General features: G+C 33.8%; 1 pseudogene; it reads left to right on the forward strand.

Annotated features, from left to right (window-relative positions):
* Window positions 1-8,756: 8,756 nt before the first annotated feature.
* On the forward strand, window positions 8,757-8,970 carry LOC125688497 (U2 spliceosomal RNA; annotated as a pseudogene).
* Window positions 8,971-11,901: the final 2,931 nt, after the last annotated feature.

The raw sequence follows: 11,901 nt of genomic DNA on the forward strand, positions 1-11,901 counted from the left end.
GACAGCTATGTCCATTTTGTGTTTCCCAGTAAATAGGATCACATTTGAACTTAAAATGAATATTTTCAGTTTTTACTGATATGAATTCATTGAACTGCATAGAAAGCTGCTTTTGAAACAACTCACTCTACTAAGCTTTGCCTTATTGTACCTCACTGTAATCTTCTAACAAGAGTCATTACATCTACTTAAGGATACAGAAAAAAGCACCTGTATAAAAATATCTGTCAAACTGGGAGAGTTGTTACCTACAGAAAACACGTCACTCTCTTTTTAAGCAGTTATAGGAGTTACAGGATTTATTAAAAAATGCTAAGTGAGGATTTTATCAAACTTTTGCATGTTGGCATGTGGAAAAACTTTCTTCTACTGTAACACCTTCTTCAGAGCTAAAACAAAGAAGAAAAGAGTGACCACAAAATGTTTACTGTATATTCCTTTTCCAATAAATTTTAGCATTTTCATTCACCCAAATTGAGAAAAAGAGGTGGAATAAATAATTTAGTTTTAAGTTGAAGAATATTCTAATAACAACATCCTAATTCTAGTATTTCTACTACCTTGATATTATTCTGTCTTTTTGAAGGAAGAGCAAGGATAACAAGATGGGATAGAATAACAAACTACAAATAGTCTTTTGCTTGTGGTTAATATATATTCTTATTTAGTGTGTATTAGAGAGGATGGGAAAAGATTATCTGGGTTGAAGTAAGATGGCAGAGACCTAAGAAGATGGTAATCCATGGGCAAGTACAAGTTACTTATACATCATCTTAGTACCTTTCACTTTTATAAATAAATTCTAGTAGGCATTTAAAATTCTTGAACTTTGTACAATATCTTTAAGTTATGAGAGGAGATGGAATAATGTATTTTTTCTAAAGTCAAGAGGAATTTCACTATTCATTTCACTAAGAAGAAGGCTTTGGTCCAAACTGCAAATGTTTATTAAACAAATCAAGGTTGTCCACTGATAGAGTCCAGTGCCATCAGTATTAGTAACTCCAGTTAATATTTGTGACTGAATGAAGGATTTACTCAGTGTGGAATTTCCTACCTGCCACATTTGTTGTTGTCATGAGAATCACACTGCTTACCATCAGTCAGCTTGCATACTTCACCTGACAAAGCCTGGCAGGGTGCTTCACAACAATGAGAGTCAGTCTGAGATATCTACAGTAATCTGTCCCCTGAAGAGAAAAATGTGCTTTTAACTTTGTGTTACTGTTATTTGTTTGTTTATTTGAGGCTGTTGATTCTTTGTTTATCTCTAGGTTTTGCTTTAGAGAAAAGGGCATCAGCTGGTTGAGCCCTAAAACACATACTGCATAGTTCATTAGCTAAGCAAAAGCTCTGTGAGATACTGTATCTCCTGGGAGTAAAATCCACAGATATATCCTATAATGTTTTCCGAGATTCAAGAAGAACTTGTCTGCAGCACTTTTGCCTGGAAAGGTTCGGCACAGCCTTCTGTCTGCAGGCAGCAGGTACTCTAAAACAGGGCAAATAGCATGGAATGAAAGACTTGGAGCACTGTCATATATACCTGTGAGAGGCGGGATACAAACTTAACAGCTAAAAAAAAAGTATATATATAAATATATTACTAATTGACTCTGAAATAAATTATCACAAACTTAAAAAGAAAACAACATTAATTCACAAGTGTACTCTTACATTTTTAAGCTGATATAAATCTCTCAATTTTAGCACATGCAGCCATTTATAGATTTAAGAGTCACTGGCCTCCCGCACTAGTTCTGTTTCTAACACTGTAAGGTCTGATTCATCACTCTGTTATTCTATGTTTAAATGTAGTGCATTTTCACAGTAGTAAAAGTTGAACTGTCTTCCTTAAATTATGTTTCACTATATTTTCAATATGAAGAAAATTCAAGAAAATAGAATTTGTCCAGTTCTACTGTAATACACTTCCTCTCTCTGTACAGATCTGAACATTCTTAATTTCTGTCAGACATAGCTTACTCTGGACTTTTCAGAGGTAGGTTTTATGTTAATAAAGGGTCAAAGACCTGTTTTGTTTAACAATTAAATTGAACAAAAACATTAAAAAAAAAAAAAAAAAGAAGGAAGAGTGTAAAAAGCAGAAAGAAAAATATATGCAGAGTAACAATTATGTGTCATGGAAAGCATTCAGCTGTAAAGGAGTTAATTTGAAAGTTCAGGATAGCTGTGATACTTTCTGTCTGCCATATCACTTTATTCTTGTCAGTCCACTCTTGCATGGTAGAAATTTCTTTCTACAGCCAATGCAGTATGACACATTTTCCTTGCTGTTTAGCAAGTGTTTTTAATCTATATTGTAAGATATGTTTGGTGCTATGAAAAATCATGTATAGTTTTACATTAAAATTCCCTCTACATTACAGATTGAGTTGACATTAAGATATAACATTTTAACATGTAATTAGGAGTTAAAAATATGATCATGCATAGTTGTATCATTTATTTCCTCTAAGCTATCTAATTAATGTTTTAAATTCTTCTCTTAATCTGACATGCTTATTCCTGTAAGAAATCTGACTTCAGCCAAAAGTACTGGTAGAAGCAAGATTGAAAAAAACAAAACAAAACAAAAAAGCAAACATGCACACATAAACATATATATACTGGTTCCTTATGTATCTTGTTTTGGTGGAATATAAAAAATTTTGTATCTCTAGAAAACAAACTATTTCTTAAAATACAAATTAAAAAAATTACACAGTCGTTAGAATTTATTCTAAACTTATTTGATAGTTAATTCACCTATTTATGAATTCATATGTTGTTTTTGTTTGTTTTGTTGTTTTTTTCTGTTAGAATCATGGCTCTTGTTTTGAAAAAACTGAGATCTTAGGTCAGAATTTAATGTTTAGTGAGCTGCCTAAAACATTTGGGATGCCTGAATAGTATTTTCAAAAGCCCACAGCCATTCAAACCAATCAGAACAGAAAATGAGTTCAGAAGCTAGATTCAACCCATCTGCCATGGGATTATAGACTGACACTTATTTTTTCTCTTGATCAGATAGTGAATTTTTAATTATTCCATGAAAAGTAGAGCATGTGCAAGAGTAAATGTTTTTTTAAAAAAATGTATTCTGTTTTAATTGGCTGGTGACTAGCATGTAAGATAAGATCATCAAATTTGAAAAAAAAAAAAAAAAAAAGCCTTCTAAAAGAAAGGAAAAAAAAAATCACAGGTCAGGGAAAAAAATATATCAGCAGGATGCTGACTAGTACAAACACGGGAAGTTCCTTATGAACTTGAGGAGAAACTTTACTGCGAGGGTGACAAAGCACTCAAACAGGCTGCCCAGAGAAACCATGGAGTCTCCTCAGGAGATATTCAAAGTCCACCTAGACACTTTCCTATGCAACCTTCTGTAAGGAACCTGCTTTAGTGCAGCTATTGGACTAAGGACTCATGCCTAGATGACCCTTCCAACCCTTATGATTCTGTGATTGTGACAATTCAGAGCTGAATCTAGACCTTTCTGGAAGTGGAAGACACCAGGAATTCCATTCAAAAACTACATGTTTTTTTGCCTAATCACTCTATTTTGGTTATTATTCTAAGTTTGCATTCCATCTCTTTGATATTGAGTATCTTTAAGTGAAAATCAATGTACTTAGCTCAGTGTGGTGAACTTCACTATCAAAATGAATCCCTTGCATTTTTTATTATGAACCATTAGGTCTCCAAACCTAGGCATCCTTGCAATAGGGCAATAGGGCTAAAACCATAATATCACAATTAAATCTAAAACTACTCCATTAGAAATTGTGTTTTATGTTAACCTATGTTAATCTAGATTTTAGATGGATTTTGCTTCAAATCACTACAATTTTAATAGCAATAGTAGAAAAAAACACAAATCCTCTAAACATTCCAGAACTGCCAAGAACAACTGCAAGCCTACAAGTGGTTAATTAGATACATGCTGTCACAAACTTACTGTGAAGAGATAACTTATGAAGATAATATAGTTATGACATATACTGTGTCTGTGCAATATGGTTCTACACCACGTGTACTGTTGTGAGACTGTTGTTTCTAGGACAAAAAAAACCCAAACCAGTCTGCAGTTGAATGAAGATCTGGTCAGTATATCATTCGCCATTTTACAGGATTTTAGGCATTCAAGAAGCAACACAACAGTCAGTGAAGCAGAGGACTGTATTATGGGAAAAAAAAAAAAAAAAAAAAAAAAAAAAAAGCATCTAAAATAAAAGATGAAGATTTGGTAGGTGCATCTAAAGTGTAAAATTCTGTACAACATCTCTATACATAGATTCTGATATGTGACAATCTTTGAAAACTGATCCACTTTCAAAGCTTTGTGCACATCTATATTTACAGTAAGCCTTCTCATAGTCTAAACAGCATCAAGAAATTAAGTGAAAGGACAATCTTTTGAAATACAAAACTAATTAGTTCATAGGCATATAGAAAATTGTCTATTCATGTACAGGGAATTCCAGATCGAAATATATTATGTAATAAAGTAATCATTCACAAAATATCATTTAAGACTTTAATATCCAATAACATAATCTGTGTAGTCTTACTTTGGTGGAGAACTGACTTTCACTTCTGTCAGAAATAATGCAGTTCCTATTTATATATTAAAAATAGCCCAAAAAGAGAAGAAAAAAAGAAAAAAAAGAAAAAAAAGAAAAAGGAAGTGAAAGAAAAAAAAGAAAAAAAAAAAAAAAGGCAGAATTTGGACAAAGAAAAAGGTAAGAAAAGTATTAAGGAACAAGATCAGATACTGCTTCTGACCTGTTTTCTTTTAGGGCAAGAGGGAACAATGGTCATGCAAGGAATCCTAGGGAGATAATGGTAGAATGGTTACAACGAGCTCACTGGGAAATCTGGTAATAAATTAATGTTGTACTATAATGAGTAGATGAAGTTAGAATAGCTGGTACCTTGAGAGATGTAGGCCCACTTAGAAATTTCTAAAAGCTCAAGACCTGATTATATTTAAGGAATGTGAAAGTCAGGTTTAAAATGATGAAAAGATTTTAAAGTTCTCAGGGAATTCTATAGAATTTGCTGGAAAAATAAAAGGAGAGAAGATCAGAAGAAGGAAGGGACAGAGTTTCAGACACAGGATGTTCAGAAATTCAGTAAACATTTGAAATGATTCAGATCATTACAACTGCTTAATGTTGTCAAACAACTGTAATTTTGCCTTTCAACGTCATTAGTTTCAATTCTGTCTTTGATTATCCTCTAATGCTTTCAAAGCCTTCAATTCAAGCAATTAAGGATGTATATAGATCAGGCTCCTGCACGGCAATACGATTTCATGTGGAATGCATATACTACATCTTTTTTACATGCATGTGTACATGAGGGTTATATCTGGGTTGTGTGTACTGTATGTTGCATGTATTGTATGTATGCATTTATCTACCGCTTATGATCTAGTGACTAAATTCTTTCACTGCACTGATATTTCAAGTGTTTTGTTTGTTGGTTGGTTTGTTTTGTTGTGGGTTTTTTGTTTGTTTGTTTGTTTTGTTTTTTGTATTTTGTATTTTTTTTTTTTTTTAAATGAGATTTGTAACATTATGGATTAAGGAAGCAGGATGAAAAAAGAAAAAAAAAAAAAAAAAGGAAATTTAGAACCCAAATTGCACTTTTACAACTTTATATCAAAGTAATTTAGAAAGTTGTTTTGCTACAAAACTACCACAACTTTCTCATCTAAATGCTGTAATTTCATGAGGTGGGTATTTAATATACCTAAACTTAAGTATACTGGCTATGTATGCATAGCTATAAATGGTGATGCAGCTATTTATATTGATACTTAGAGTAAAAACCATCTCACCTAACTTTAGCTGTCTGTAATATAGGAGTTTACATCTGAGATGCTCTCTCTAAAATCACTTTATAGTTCCTCCAAGTGAAACAAAGAGGCATTTTTAGGAAGCAAATTGTTCTTTCTATTTTAAGATTAGATTAATTGCTCCCTACAAATGGTTCTCTCCCTTTATAGGAGCATAAAGGAATATTTTAAGAATGCTCAGGGAAACTAGTTTTGGCATAGATATTCAGAAAGTGATGTCGGCATTTAGAAAGATACCTTTAGTTTCTGCATAGACAAACAAAATAGAAAGGGTTGTGAGATTTAAGAAAAATGCTTCTAATTTGCTTCTTATATGGGAATGCTGTATTTGAGTGAAAGCTTTAGCTAACGAAGCAGATTTGTTAATAACACATGCTGCCTACATGGGACATATGTATGTTTTTAAAGGTAAGCAAATATTAGTGGATTATGTTCCTAAAGAAAAATTAATTGCTTCACAATATTCTATAGTCTAACTGATTTTAACAAGTGTTTTTTCTTCTTAGTTTCTTATTTGTTTTGCTTTTCTTGAAACTATTTAAAATTGAGAAGTAGCTGGAGATTATATAATTTAATTTTTATTCAATGAGATTTAGTGCAAGACACTCAAATTCATTTACATGTGAGACAGATAGTCTCCTGAACTTCCTCTATGGCCACTGGAAATTTTGTCCTTGTTTGCAGAAATTAAAATTTAATAGGAAGAACTTCTTAGTCAAAACCTAAATTCAGTTGAATAGTTTTTTAATAGAAAATACTGTATCATTGCATAATAATGAACAGATCTATGTGAATAAGTTATCATTTGGAAAATTACTTGTTTTATTGTGCAACAGTGATTAATATTTCTGAAAAAAATATATCCACATTTTTTCCGCTTTTTCTTATGGAACAAGTAGCATTTTCCCCTGGATTAACTAGAAACATATCAGTGTCACTTTAGAGCAAAATCTATGTTTACAAAAACATGTTTATTCAAAACATAAAATAAGACACTTTTAATCAACAAAAATACACAGTAAAAAGGGAATGCTGCTCAGATTTGTAGTTTAATCATACAAGTCCTTTAGCTGTGGCAATTCAAATGGAAAATATATGTCATACAAAGATATTTTTTATTGTTAGTTCAATAAGCTGCATTCATTGCATGGCAGGAGATATAGCACTTGCAGATACTGGAATGAAACACTGGTGAGAACTACCAACAGGTGTCTGCTACAGAGCAAAACAAATCTGACTTCTGATGCAAAGGAAACCCTAGAGCAGCTCATTATTAAGTAAAATGGGCAGCAGAATGTTGGACATAGTTTATCTTCACGATTTGTCAGATGAAATTTAAAGCTCTTGAATCTCTGATTCAATTATCTTTTTTTTTTTTTTTTTTTTTTTTTTTTGCTGTGGGGTCTCCTGTTTATTTTAATTAAAATTAAATTGATCATTAAAAGACCAAAATAAAATACGAATACTGTCTCAAGAAAAAGACTTTAATTTCATTTAATTTATTCAGTCCAAAGGCAGCACTGTCATACTCTGAATTCTACATATACAAGTGTCATGGAGTTGACTAGTTCAATCTATGCTCGTGATGGGGGGGGGCAGTAGGCCCCTGCCCTCCCCCACCCCCACCCCACAAAATGGGAAGGAAGGAAGGAAGGAAGGAAGGAAGGAAGGAAGGAAGGAAGGAAGGAAGGAAGGAAGGAAGGAAGGAAGGAAGGAAGGAAGGAAGGAAGGAAGGAAGGAAGGAAGGAAGGAAGGAAGGAAGGAAGGAAGGAAGGAAACAGCAACAACAATCTATGGAGGAAAACTTATTTTACTAACTATGATATCGGAATGCAAGATGACACAATATAATACAACCTAATTGAAATTGAGACTAATAAATCAAATAAGATAGGAGAGAGAGAGTTCCTGAGACCGAGTCAAACCTGAAAAGCTTGGAATGGCTAGGAAAGCACCCTCCATCACCCACTGCCAGGCAGTAAGAGACTGCCCAACCTGAAAGGGCCAAATCCCATGCCTTCTGTAATGTATAGGGATAGATACCTGGAATTGGAGCATTAACACTTTAACTCCCAGTGCACTACATGATGTTTTGATGCAGAATACTGAAAACCAAAAAAAAAACAAAACCCAAAAAAACACCATAAAGCCATGACAACAGGTTGTATAGTCCATGGGTGTTTAAACTCCACTGGCATAGGATGCATAGGATACTTGCATACTTGCATAGGATGTGATTTATATGTATCTAGTAGATTAATGTGACAATAGATGCAGTCATGTAGAATGCAGGTAACTGGAAAGCAAAACACTCCTTGCTTAAAGCTCCTTTGAAGACTCTTCTAGAACCAGAAATTATGTGAAACATCATTTTGCTTTGAATTATCACAGGAGCAGTTTATAAGTTTAAGCTTAACAACCTCTTTCAGAAGTTATGGAGACCTAGCAAAGAAACTAATTTAATTACCTAATTACAATACAATTTTGACACTGAAAAAAAACCATTCAAATTCTTCAACAATTGAATAAAATCTTACTGTCACTCTGGGCTGTATCTATCTGTCCATTTTCCAAGTAAGATAACAAGAATAGGTTTACAGCTGCCAGCAATCTGAAAAAAAAAAAAAAAAGAAGTTCTCAGACATGAAAAGGAAGGGACTTCATTATGACAAAATACTCATATTCAAATAAGTTCATCGTCTCTGCACAAATGGTATGCTCTTTTCCAGAGATGGTGAGGTTTCTATACTGGAGGTAAGGTGGCTTCCTTTAGGCTTACCAACTGAACAAGGCACAGAAAAACTGCTATTCTATTCACAAATCATAATTTCAAAATATCTCAGAGGAAATTCCTTTGAATATATGAATTCTGTGTACTGAGCTAACTGACTTCACTTCTCAGCCTTTTGGCTAAGATCAAGTGTAGCAACTATCCTGTGATTCTATAGCTAGTATAGTTAGTGTTAACAGTGCTACAGACACTTTTAGAAATACCAAATAGACATCACTCAAAATAATGTTCAATTCACGAGATGCATAACTGTACAGGTGCAGATGCATCTGCTGTCTGAATTTAAAGTGTCATGTGAAACAAGAGAAGATTTACATTTACTGGTATCATTAGGAGAGCATGCTAATCCCACTTGAAGCTAATTGGTATATATGTAGCTTGCTCCAAAAGTAATGCCGTGTATTTACTTCCAGGGAAATTACAACAGATACAAAGAGCACAATCATACTATTTTATTGAGCAAGTTTTCAACTACGACTACAAAACACTATTTTTCAACATCGTCATCAACCTTAGCTATGTATTTTTGCCAGCAGTGAACAAGGTCCTGCATGCCACATGTAAAAATCTTCACCAGCAAGGTGACCCACTGTCACTCTTGCTACTGCTGAAACACACGACCAACATCTCACTAGGCTTGCATCCACAGTCAGGTCTCCATAAATACTGAGCAAGCTTTGATGTATGTCAATGAGTGCAATTTTTTCCACATGTAGAAATTTAATGACACACCTTTGCTTCATCCTTCCTTCCATGTCAGATGCCATTTTGTCAGACTGCTGCTCAGCTGCCATCTGTCATACAGAAATAAAATTTAATGGAACATCAGTGAGAAGGTTTAACCTCTACTGCTATACCACCAACATCAGGCTCTGACACTGTAGGCAACATAATAAAATAGGAGGCATTACTTTTAGAGCAGCTCTCATATTTTCATGATGCAAACTACTAATTAGTTCATCAGAAGTCAATCTTCTTACTCCATGTTCTCCACACACATCTAGAAATCCTTCTTTCAGAATTCAGAAAGTTTATCTATGTCAGTTTTCCATTCTTTCTTTGAATACTCCGTATTTCAAATGATGGCCCCTGACTAAAAGAAATAGCTAAAAACTAAATTAGAACTTGGAAGTGCTCTGTTACAGGGGACCTTTAACCATCCCTAGCCAAGAGCAGATCACATAAAACACTGCCACATCCTAGTTCTGAAATAGTAAGTATCTAATCAGTTCACCCTGCTAGCTGCTCCAGACAGCATGTTAATTGTGAAAAAAAATTGAATAAAATAAGGCTGAGGCTGTCTTCTGACACATCTTCCTCCCTCAATGTAACTTCAAAAAAATGATAAATAGTCTATGTCTCTGTAACAGTGGAGCTACAAAGTCTGCAAAGCTGAGCTGCTTTTCTCACCTGACACTATAACTTATTAAGTACGTGCCAGTAATACATGAACAAAAATAGTGTCTTTTTAAGTTCACAGTGGTCGTGGTTCCCCTGGCACACAGGTTAATGTCTTCAGTCTCCTCTTTCCAGTTTACTTTGCTTTAATAAGACCTCAGAATCTCACATCATTACAAGCTTTTGATTTTAGTTCTGCAGGTAGAACTTATAATTTAAGACATCCTCTTCAATGGTCCCACTGATGATCTCAGAAGGTGGTTTATTCAGTTCTCCTGTGGCTGGAAATATATTAAGACTGAGTCAAATTAATCTTCACCACTAATATATGAAAATGAGAAAGAACCAATAATCTAAGAAACAATTCAATGTTTTACACCTGAAGTGGTCAGTGACCTTCCATGAATTTTATCTGCAATTATTCTTGCCTAAAAGCCATGAGTATCTATACACACATAATAGTTCTTCTCATACAATAAAGTGTATATATTTAATTTCTTCACGCTGAACAGACATGAAAAGCAATTTTATCTCCAGAAAACCATCTTGCTTCAAAGATACAGTAAATTGTTAAAGATCCATGTAAAGTACAATTAAGAGAAAGATCTTATGCTCTCAGTTAAGCTCAGTGCATTCCATTATCAATGCTTTGAAAACATCAGATGGACAAAACTGGAATAAGGTGGGTTTTTGTTTGTTTGTTTGTTTACTTTTGCATAAACAGAATATGGTCTTATAAAATACTTTGTAGAAATTAAGAGATTGATCTCACCCTAAGATTTTCAAGATAGATATTGCATCTATCTCTTAATCAAAGTATTTCCCTAAAATTTAGTAACCTTACAGATTATATTTAGGTTGGGGTGCATGTGGAATGAAATATAAGAGAAGAATACCTAACAGAGTTTACCTATTTGTTTACTTGCAATCCACTAATTAGAATTAAGTGTGAAATCATTTTCAAAGGTCCTATGCAGAATCAGATACCACAATTTTGTTTCAAGCAGGTTAAAAACAAAATGTTCTAGCACGTGCTACTTAGATTATTTAAAACAATACTCTTAAAAATTTTGGTACAGCTTTGTAAATGGTACTTCAGCAGGTTCACACTGATTTTCTGTTTGAATTCTATCTGAAGGCTGTCTTGATTTGTCAATACCAAATGTCCGGTACCCAAGCTGGAGTTTTAAACAAGTCCTATGACCTAATCAATTTAATACTGAGGTATCAAAGCAGGGCAAATGGAAAGAAATCCAGCTGCACTCTCTTGTCACATCAGACATTTGGTCTTGCATTTAATCTCCCTAATGAATTTTACTCTTGGAAAGCTTAAGGAAACAGATGAAAGATGTACAAATCCACAGAGACTCTCATCCCTCACCCACCCTCTCATCATGTTTAATATACCCTCAAGCTGCTGTTGCAATTCATCTGTCATCACGCCACCTGGGTCTTGTAAAATTCAGCATCTCTACTGGATTCCTGCCATAATTCAGCAGGACTACTTAAACCTCCTGATATATAAGGGGAGTCAAAAAAAAAAAAAAAAAAAAAAAAAAAAAGCTATGCACATGGACATTCAGGAAACAATTTTGTATTTTGTATCTTTGTATTTGGGAAGAAATACAAGATTATATACTTCAACCTCTGTATGTGAATTCCTGAATAAAAAACATTATCACTTTCAGAAGTGGCTGAAGACTTCAAAAAAACCCCAATATCTATCTCCCAAGATCTATATTTAATCTAATCCTCACACTTCTGTTCAGTGTCTTAGTAACTACCCAAATCATATACAGAAACCTGGGACACAGTAAAAAGAAGCTCCTCTGTCCAGGAAAAATTC

This window comes from Lagopus muta, chromosome 1, assembly GCF_023343835.1.
Source record: "Lagopus muta isolate bLagMut1 chromosome 1, bLagMut1 primary, whole genome shotgun sequence".
Classification (NCBI taxonomy): Eukaryota; Metazoa; Chordata; class Aves; order Galliformes; family Phasianidae; genus Lagopus; species Lagopus muta.